The sequence below is a fragment of the Grammomys surdaster genome, unplaced genomic scaffold (assembly GCF_004785775.1).
Source record: "Grammomys surdaster isolate TR1022 unplaced genomic scaffold, NIH_TR_1.0 125934, whole genome shotgun sequence".
Classification (NCBI taxonomy): domain Eukaryota; kingdom Metazoa; phylum Chordata; class Mammalia; order Rodentia; family Muridae; genus Grammomys; species Grammomys surdaster.
Window position 1 is genome coordinate 1,528,062 of NW_021620757.1, and position 9,558 is coordinate 1,537,619.

Here is a 9,558-nt window from a genome sequence, read left to right on the forward strand (position 1 = left end):
CCTGGTGTGTCAGGGGGGAATGTGTTCATGCCTGGTGTGTCGGGGGGAATGTGATCATGCCTGGTGTGTTTATCCCCAAGTAAATGAACCCAGGCCTGCTCACAAGTCTGAGTGAGGGACACAGAACCACAGCCATCCCAGGCCACAGCCAGCCTGGGTGGAGACAGAAGAAGCATTTTTCATGCACTACACAGGCTCTGTCACCTTTCCCTTGGGCAGCCCTGGCTGGCCGGACTTCTGTTGATTTACAAATTGTTCTTTGCAGACTAAATCTAAGGGTGCCCATCTGTGTATCAACTGGAAACATTAACTGAATAACTGTTATAAACCTGAGAGCACACAAGACCCTCGTCCCGGGGCATGACCCATGCCCTGCATTATACTTAGCCTTACCTCCCAGTTGATTTCATATCTCTCTTCCCTTTACAGGAAAGACTTCTATTCCCTTCCCATCTGCTCACTCTCAGGCCTTCAGGGCCAACATGACCTCCTGAGAGAAGACTGACTTCCCATGAGTCTCTTTTGCTACATCTTTGCTTCAGGAAGCCAGAAAAGACATAGTGAGCACTTGCTGTTTTGTAGACACTGTCCTGGCTTTCTCTTTAAGGAGTACATTCTAGTGGCCGAAGCCAGCAAATAAACAGGTCAGCAGATAGTGTGTTGTTGTGACAAGCTCTCAGAATGAAATGAAGAGTGTTAGGTTGAGGGCCACTGTCTTAAGGCGAACAGGAAAAAGATAAGTGAGGGAGTTGGGAAGTGGCTGTGTCAGTCCCTGCCACAAAAGCATGAGGCAGACTCCCAGAACCAACATAGAAAGCCAGGCTCTGGGATGTGTACTTGGGGTTAACAGGGCAAGGGATCACAACAGGAGGATGCCTTGAAGTTCATTGTCCTGCCAGCCTAACCAAGTCAATAATAAACTTGAGCTTCAGTGAGATTCACTCTCAAAAAACAAAGGTTGACAACAGTCAAGCAAAGAAGCTCTGCAAAGGGTGACACACTCTCAATTGTTATCTGAGTTGCTCAGGCCACTAACTTCAAAACACTCTACAAGAGGGAAACCATGCCTCATACTGAGGAGCTAACCAACGACCCAGTGCTAGTGAAGTCATGGATCTCGGAAGAGGATCCAACCCACACTTTACTAAACCCGCACAATCCCTAACTGCATCCTGAATATTTGTTCTTATAACCACAGAGGAGAGTTATCTTTACTTCTCACCGAGGAAGTTTCTCTTTGCAACAGGCAGAGACCATTACAGAAAACCATCACCAATAAAGATGCATAGGTGTGGAATCCAGTCCCCTCACATAATCTGCAATACAACTTCTGCCCTAGAAGATGGGGCAGAAAGATTAGAAGAGCTGGAGAATCAGGGCGTTTGCTGTGCACTTGGGTCCCCTAGAAATGTCAGAAGCTATAACCATAAAGTCTCATCAATATGACTGCCGAAACACGGGCTAGACAAGGATAACAACATGGGGTAGACATGCTCGAGTGGGCAGGGGGGGGGGGACAGAAACCATGAGGCCTCAGCTCGACACAGAACTAAGGAATGCTGAAGTCTGGAGAACTACTCTTCCCAGGGAAGAGCACACCAGGAGGTTCTCCAATTTCATGGTCAGCCCTGAAAACAGGCACACGAGTAACGTTATACAGACTAAGCAGGTTGTATTATGTATTTAGGAATATGCTTGTATATATACACGAATACAACAGCAGTTAAGGAAAAGAAGAGGCCATGAATTTGAAAGAGAACAAGGAAGGGTATACGGGCGAGTTTAGGAGGAGGAAAGGGAAGTGGAAAATGATATGACTATAATATCAAAAAATCAAATAATTAAAAACAGACAGATGGCATGCTTCAGAAGGCCGAGGTCAGCTTGAGAAGACAGTTGGCAGAAGGCCAGTAACTCAGATCTAAGATGGCAGGAAGTAACACCCCGGGCCCGGGCTCTCAGTGTCTTTTGAAACTGGGGCCCGTTTGCCAATGGACTACTTGTGTGAGAGAAGCACAGGTGGAGATGACTCCAGGACTTTGGACCCTCAGTGTGAAAACAGGAAGATGCCACTGGGGCAAGCCAGTCAGGAAGAGTAGGGATATAGTCTGAGTCCGTATCTCCTGCCTCCAAGACCCATTTCTTTGTCACACAGAACGAGCTGTGGCATAGCTCTTGCCACAGAGTTTTCCTGACCCATCTCCAAATAGCCACAGGTTTTATTCTCTGCCCTCTGTGGTTGAGGGCTAGAAGCACCTTGGCCTTCTCCAAATAAAATTTTCTTCAGCCACATTGACTAGCCTGGGAACTGTAGGAACTTCACAAACCTTAGTGGTCACTGGAAGCCACACCCTCAGCAGACCCCAAGCTGTGATACCACAGGCTTGGTTGAGCAGGGTCAGAACAGTGGGAATGACAAGGACAAAGAAGGAGTGGAGAGGAGGAATACCAGACTCTAGAAGCACGGCGTCTTCTCTTCAATAATGATAAGGCAAAGCCACTCAGCGGAATGCGGCAGAGATGAGAGGTCACCAGGCTGGCCCAGAGGTTCAAGGTCCCAAGAACATGAAGGGACCGGAAGAAGAGAATGATAAACAGACACCAGGAAGATTCCCGAAGGTGATGGCTTGGGAGCAGCCAAATGCTACTCTCCATCAGTCTTCCCATTCCAAACTCTTCCCACCAGAACCAGAGTCTGTGGCCCAGGGGTGCCTGAAGGTAGAGTCTCATCATTCATTTCTACCCCAAGGCAGCACAGACTGTATAGCAAACAGCTCACCACAGAAGGGATTAGGCACCCATAGGCACAGCTTCACTATCTCTCCTGCTTTGTCACTACCCACAATGCCCTGCTCAGAAGAGGAACAGAACTCCTGGATTTCTCAAAATCCTGCAACATGGCTCAGAACAAGATAAAGGCCTTCAGAGAATTAAAGGGTGTTTCTCTGTTATAGAGCATTTTTTCTTTTTCTTTTCTTTTTTTTAAAACGAGAATCTTTCTCTTTATTTACAATACAGATGTCATCCCCTTTCCCCATTTCCCCTCCCTAGAACCCCCTATCCTATCCCCCCTCCTCCTTTTTGCTTTTATACCATTTTGATTACATGCAAGTATTAAGGTCAGTTCTAGGTTGAAGAACTAGCAATACAATAGATGCAAATAGTCAAGGAACAAGCAAGACAATAAACACAAATAGTAAAAGAACTAGTAAAGCAATAAACAAAATTCCGTGAACACTCCTGTGATCACTGTTTCTAAGGGCTTATCTGGATGACCAAAGTATCTGAGCTTCCTTCCCTGTCCTAGCCCAAGGTCATTTCCACGTCTGAAGCCTACTTCCTTGTTCTAGCCTAAAATTTAGATTCCTGTCTGAAATTATTTCTTTTTTCTAGCATAAGATTTAGATTCCTACCTGAAATTACTACTTTTGATGCTTTGGGACCCACGAACACCCTCAAGGCCAGTGACACAGGACCCTTCCTGCCTGTGCCTGTGCCTGGAGCAGCCCTAAGGCTTCAGCTCTGCACCCAACCTCCCAAAACCCAGAGGAGGCTGAACCCCCAGGAGCTCTAACTCATAGGAACATAGGATAATAGGATCACAGGATCTCAAGAGCTTGGGCACACCAGGATTTCAGAAGCTCGGATACAGAGCATTTTATAAATGACTTCACCTACGGTTAGTGACTGGGACTCAGTGGTACAACACTTGCCAGGCACACACCAGGCCCTAGGCTTGATCCCCAGCACTGAAAGAAAAAGCACTGGAGAAAACATCGTATGAGTTTCTAAAGGCCAGTGATTGTGCTTTCATCTCTCAGTATGCACAGACCAGGGCCTGAAACCTCAGCACTACTCGTGGTGGATCGGAAGGCAGGGAGTTCTTTGTTGTGGGGATTAAGAGGCTGCAGAAAGGCTCCCCTGGATGCTGTGGCAGCCCTAGCAAAGATGTCTACAGACATTGCCAACTGTCCCTTGGAGACAAAGTCACCCATCCTTACATCAGCCTCTACTCTATATGTATAGTAAGTGCATTTGTGTACTTGTAGCTTTTAAAAAAAATAGAATTGTTTTATTCTATATAGAGAATATATTAATATTGAGACTTTTTAAGGACTGGTATCCAGGATTTCTTCTGAAGACCACCCACTTACTTAAGGTCAGTACAAACCAAGCCAAACTCTGAGAGCACCATCCCCCATCTGGAAAGGGGAGGGGACCACCACAGAGCTCTAGGCATGCTGAAGTCCCCACAAGGAGACACTGCTTAGACACTGCTGCTTCTCTGTCTAGCACAGTGCTTCTCAGCCTTCCTAACACTGCAACCCTTTATACAGATCTGGGACTCAGTGGTACAACACTTGCCAGGCACACACCGGGCCCTAGGCTTGATCCCCAGCACTGAAAGAAAAAGCACTGGAGAAAACATCGTATGAGTTTGTAGTGACCCCAACCATAAAATTATTTTTGTTGCTACCTCACACACACACACACACACACACACACACACACACACACACAAAGGGGTTCATGAACCTGTGGAAACAACTGTTCTAACATCTATTATGTCATGGGAACTAAGTTGAACTATTCCACTGACTTGAGATCGGTACACAGAACAAAATCTTCCCTGCTAACCTACAGCCTGGCTCCACAGAGCTCAAGGCAAAACCCAACCCAGGAGCTAGAAGGAGGATCACCCCTTAGGGAGATTTGGGGAGTCGTTTTCTACCCAGCGACACACAAACCTTTGGGGTTTTACTTCAGATCCCTGTATCTCCCTCCATCCTTTCCCTGTCTCTTCTGCCATTCTAAGAGAGAGAGAGACAAGCTCACTATTGGTTTTTAGCCTACAAATTAGATGGTGACTAAACTTTTCTCCCTCTCTAGAAGACAAGCGGAATTCTAGCCTTTCTCACAGCTTTCTCGAGTAGAAACCATGGAATTCCGTCCTCTGTTGCTTTAGTTTGCTACTCAGAGTCTCCACACCCGGGGATATTTCTTCTGTCATATCCACACCCATCTAACTTGGATGTTTGTTTGAAAAAGAAAGGTGGGGACTGTCCACATTTAATCTGTGAGATGCTGGCCTCTCATGGGGACTTCATGTCCTGGGACAGGATGGGCTCATTTTATCATGGAGCTGAGCTCATCACAGGCAGGAAGTAACCACGAGACTGTTGACATTACCAGACTAGAGGTTAGTTATAACAGACCTTCATGGCAGATTCCTTGGATTTTAACACAATTGCGTTTCATGATGTATTTACTGGATCATGAGGAGGAGTTAAGAGCTTCCCCAGCTGTGTGCCCCCAATACTGGCTTACTAACACTCTGAGATTTGCAGTGGCCCGGGGTCAAATACTAGGCATTTTGTTTTCTGTGTCTAGTGCTTTCTAAGTTGCAGGGACTTGAATCCAGGTCACATGTGGTGAATTATAACAGGCTCTGCCAATCTAGACAGTCACCAGGGGTGTTTATCATGCTTGCTGTCTATCTGGGCTAGAGGGGGCAGTAATACGGACTGATAGATTAAGAGAATAAACACGAGATCAGGGATTCCTAAGGCAGAAGAATCTCCTCCCTTTTACTCCACCCTGATCAACACAAACCTCCCCTCTTGTCTAGGAGTCAGGACACTTTTATTAGGCCCAGCACCTAAGTTTTGTCTTAACCGTCACTGATTTGTTCAGGCTACTATCTGTGATGTGCTGTGGTCTCACCCGACCAGGAGAGGAGAGCTTACTTTAGTTTATATCACTCTAAACATCAGGGCTTTAAGCCAGTTTGTAGCTTAGGAGTGGGGGATTCTGTCTTCTCAGTCTGTTCATGAATAAGACCAGGAGGTAGCCACTGTCTCTTAGACTGCAGGTTCCTCACCTTCGTGTGTCCTGCAGATGAGGTAGAAGGGAATAGTGAGCCTCCAAGAATGAGAACAACAGAGATTTCTAGGGTATCAGGTGAAAATGGTGGTACAAGACCACAGACATGGATGAGAAAGAACTGGTCAGACACTGGGCACTGAGGGCAGGTCAAACTGGCTGCCTGTTAGTTGGTTAGAATATGCCTCTCAGGATGCTGGCCTAGAGACTCAGGAGAATGAGGGGACTGTTGGTCTCTCCCAGTCTTGGGCAATGGTAATGGAAGCTGCTAAGATTTCTTCAGGTCCCCCACTGGCTGGCCTCCTGGACAGCTGGAGTAAATTAAACCCCAAGGATTTAGAAAGAAAACTTTAGACTTGTGTGAGGTGTAAATACCCTCTGGGGGATGGTGAACCGAGGTCCTTAAGGAGGGTTCTTAATTATAATACCATCATTCAATTCCAGTCATTCTGAGGGAGGGAAATAAACAAGAGGGAACGGTCCCTGAAATTCCCTATGTCCAACGTTTCTCTTACCACGGGACCACCCAGAATTCATTATAAACAACAAACCCCTGCAGGGTGGACTTGCAGACCCTTTCGAACAGGAATGCCAAATGGCTTCAATGTTGTGGCTGTGGGAAAGACCGTCCATGCTGAGAAAGACTTTCCAGTGTGCTGCTTTCAGGTCACCGTGAGCCTTACAAATTCACCTGTCCTCAGCAGGAGCTTTGCTGAAATTGAACTTTGGTTTGTCATCGGGACCTTATAGAGAAGGGATAGACAGGCTTAATCTCCCTGGGAGAGAACTCTTGTTAACAGGCAGTCAGTGTATTTGTAGGTGTCCTTAGGGTGTCACAGTATTAAGAAACCAGTAAGATGAAAATATTTTTAGTAAATAAAGATTTGTATATGAAAAATAAGGTGGCTGGATTTTTTTTCTGGAATGGGAAAACTGGACAGCTTATACAAGTTACAAAGGTGTAAGTAAATTATTTAAAAGTTATGTAAAAGAGATGTAGAGAATAGATAGATAGATAGATAGATAGATAGATAGATAGATAGATAGATATAGAGATATAGATTAAATTTCTAAGGTCAAAGTTTAGAACATTAATATCGAGTTGTCATTAGTTATTAATCTACTCTTGCTAACAGTTTTGGGTACTGGCTTAGAAAATACATGTCTAATCAAGATTTACTTAAAAATGTTTCATTTCTACTCAAGCTTTATCTAAATATTATACAGAAGTTAAAAGCACCAGACTGGGGCTCACAGTGGTGGTGCATGCCTTTAATCTCAGCATTTGGGAGGCAGAGGTTGGCAGATTTCTGAGTTGGAGGCCAGCAAGGTCTGTAGAGTGAGTTCCAGGACAGCCAGGGTTACAAAGAAAATCCCTGTCTTGGAAAAGAGAAAATAAAGTACCATACTGATGCAACTGATCTTTTGGGTTAAAGGTGTACACCACACCACCACCAACCACTACCACCACCACCCAGACTTTAAGGCCCAAATCTTCTTTGCCCAAATTAAATCTAAAACGTTTTTTACCAACTATGGAACACCCTCTCTCTCCCTGGAAGGGTACTTTTCACAGCTGAAATTCACCCAGCAGCCCATCTCCTCTGATTAAAGGAGGCTACCACATACCCTGTTGTCAAACTTACAGATAAGGGGAAAATATTGGGAGACCCGAGGTAATGTCCGCGAAGCATTTCTGAGCAATATTCTAAGGCCCAAAGGAATTACATCTATCTCTAGATTGTCAATCAGATGTTGACACCTGGTGCTCCCTCAACAAAAAATGGAACCCAGATTTCATCCTGGTTTGGCCCATTGTGTCAACCCCCACCAGGCATTGTGCCTGGTGTGGGCAGGAACACCTGTTGCTGAGAGAGCACTGCCAATGGGACAGTTACTTTAATTTCTCCTGTAAAGTCTCCTTTTACCATCTTCCCTGTACAAACAGCTGATTGCACAGTCACACTTTAGTTGTGAGGCGGAGCCCGTAACAGCGGTGCCATCTCTCCTACCCAGCACAGTCACTCTTGAATCTGTTAAGTAACTTACGTCACTGTAGTAAAAGAGACCATTTCTCAGACCTTATCCTTCTCAGGGCTCCGCTGCAGGCTTCAGCTAGCTTCATGGTTGCATTTCCCCTTACTACACAAGACATATACTAATCATGATGCTATTAAAGTTGTTTCTTAATGTTCCCCCGAGGTTGTGTTAGAAGGAACCCACAGACATGCTCTGAACTTTAGCGAGCTGGTGAAAAGCTTGAGACAGACCAATGGTGTGTTCCTGCAGTGGACAATAATGGCAAAGAAACTGTCAATCTGACACCCATGGCGAAGCCTGCCAGGGGTTACATGGGTAGCTTGCTAGCCTATCCTATTTCCTTAACTACCCTCTCAGCAGGAATTACAGTGGTGCCAACAGTTTCCGTCTGTGTGCTGCAATGTTACTGCACTCATGTACCATTCGCTCACCAAACGGCTATCGGATGTTCTGGATCTTCACCATAAATTTATTGTGGCCCCTTAGACTGACCTTCACAGAGGCACTGTCACCACTGCCCTCCCTACATCGTCCCCTTGTTAGCTTGAAGTATTTAGAGTAGTGTGTACCCCTGAATCCCTAACAGAAGTTAGGGTGACCCCTGAGATGGGGAAATGAGAGACGAGGCATTAGACCAATGGTTCTCAACCTGTGAGTCCAAGACCCCTTTGGGAGTCACATATCAGATATCCTGCCTAGCAGATATTTACATGACATTTCATAAGAATAAAAAATTGCAGTCATGAAGTAACAAACATAGTTTTGTGGTCGGGGGTCACCACAACATGAGAACTGTGTGAAAGGGTTGTAGCATTGGAAGGTTGAGAACCCTGTGTCAGAGAGATCCCTGATAGACAGGAAAGGGGCCACAGACAGATGGGAAAGCTGGAAATCTTCCTCTTCCTTCCTCACCCCTCAGCCTAGCAGGCTTTGACTCCCGATGTTGACAGTGGCCAGCTCCCACAAGGCCAGACCAGGACACAGCACACGTTTATCTAAAGTTATGGGCTCATCGGTGTCCCTTTCTTTAAACTGTGATACACTAAACTAAGGAAGGAAGAACGCCATTTCCACCTACGTAAGCCCCTTAAAACACCCAGGTCTCCAGGAGAGACCAGGTTTAGCTTCCCAAGTTCCCCTTCTGCTATGCAGGGGAGCTTCCTCTCAGTGTCCCTTGCTGTATGTCTGCATACATCATGTGTGTACTGTGTCTGTGTGTATGTGTCTGGATGTGTGTATGAATGTGCATGTGTCTGTATGAATATGCACAGGTGCATCTTCATCTTCAATAAAAGTATTATTTCATCAGTTAATTCTTGTGCTGCATCTAAAATTTTCCCTGTGCTACCTTTTGTGCTTGAAATCTTGTTCCTGCCTTTTAATTCTTCAACTGGCAGAGAAAACAAACTTCCTGCAGTCCATTAAATGGCAACACTTGTTTGGTCTGCTCTCCAGTGGGAAATTAGAATGCTACCTCTGACTCCTCAATCGCTGGGCCCTGAGAAGGACTGCAGGCTAATTAATGATTGTCAGGAGGATGGCAGACTAGCCCACGTTGCTACAGAGATGGGCACCATCAACCTAGATTCCTGCAGGCAAAGGTAGTAGTACTGTGGAGACCACAGGGCCAGCTGG

At 45.7% G+C, this 9,558-nt stretch overlaps 1 pseudogene; it reads right to left on the reverse strand.

Annotated features, from left to right (window-relative positions):
• LOC114608688 overlaps positions 1 to 5,023 on the reverse strand; it is an 11,138-nt pseudogene extending 6,115 nt beyond the window's left edge.
• Between the last annotated feature and the right edge of the window lie 4,535 nt (positions 5,024 to 9,558).